We start from the raw sequence: 1,329 nt of genomic DNA, 5'->3' as shown, positions 1-1,329 counted from the left end.
ATGGTTTATTCTGGAGAATGATCCATATGCACTGGAAAAGCATGTGTATTGTGCTGCTATTGAGTTGAATGCTCTGTACAGATATATGAAGTCAAATTGGCTGATTGTGTTGTTCAGTTCCCCTGTGTCTTTGCTGAGCTTCTTTCTGGTTGTTCTGTCCTTTTTTGCAAGTGGTGTATTAAAATCTCTCTCTATTATTGTAGAGACAGTTATCTCTTTTTATAAATATATTAGGGTTTGCTGTATGTAATTTGGGGCTCTTTCATTAGGAGCATAGATACTTACCATGGTTAACTTCTCTTGTTCAATTGACCCTTTAGCCAGGAGATAATGACCTTATTCATCTCTTATGCTGTCCTTTGCTTTAAAGTTTATTTTGTCTGAAATTAGTATTGCTACGCCTACTCGTTTTTTATTGCAATTAGCTTGGTGTACATTTTTTCATCCTTTAATTTTTTTATCTGTTCTTGTCTTTGTGTTTTAGGTGAGTCTCTTGGAGGCAGCATTTTGTAGGATCTTGCTTTCTTATCCTTTCTGCTCCTCTCTGTCTCTTGACTGGTGTATTCAATCTATTGATGTTTAGTGTAATTATCGACGTTGTTGTTGTTGTTGTTGTTAAGTGCCATCGAGTCAATTCTGACCCATAGCAATCCCGTGTAGGATTTCCAAGGAGCAGCTGGTGAGCTTGAACCACAGACCTTGCAGTTCAAATGACTTTGCAGTCTGGCACATTAACCCACAGCGCCACACTAGGTTTGGATTAATTGCTGACATTATGATTTTTGTTTGTTTTTGTGGTGATTCTGGTTTCTTTGGTTCATATGCCTTCCTATGCTGAGTTCATCTTGTGTGTGTGTGTGTTTTCTTGTCAATTTGTTCAGAGTGTTAATGTTTCCATATTCTTTTGGGATTTTTTTCTGTTGTTGTTGATTTGATGTGAAGGTGTATCCAGTCTTTGCAGTTACCCTATATTTTATTGAGATCATCTTTTTATGAGAGATTGTTTTATTCTGAGATGTATGTGACCTCTTTACCATCTTGGTTTCTGATATTATACTTTTCCCTTTTATTGCTTTGTGTCTGTGTTGCTCATGGAATGACCTCTCCAATCCCCTAGTTTCAATTTTGTACTTTTGTTCTGCCCTGGACTCTTTCATTTCTGGATTGAGGTCCAGATGGTGTTGCCACATGTGTCAGTCTCTGCTTATTGTCTGGTCTTGTTGATTCTCTGTCCAAAGACTGTTTTGTTTACAAAATCCCTTAGTTTCTGTTTATCCTGGAATGCTTGATTTCACTATCATATTTGATTGACAGCTTTGTTGGCTGTAT

This window comes from Chrysochloris asiatica, unplaced genomic scaffold, assembly GCF_000296735.1.
Source record: "Chrysochloris asiatica unplaced genomic scaffold, ChrAsi1.0 scaffold00093, whole genome shotgun sequence".
Taxonomy (NCBI): domain Eukaryota; kingdom Metazoa; phylum Chordata; class Mammalia; order Afrosoricida; family Chrysochloridae; genus Chrysochloris; species Chrysochloris asiatica.
This window is presented reverse-complemented; position numbering follows the sequence as displayed.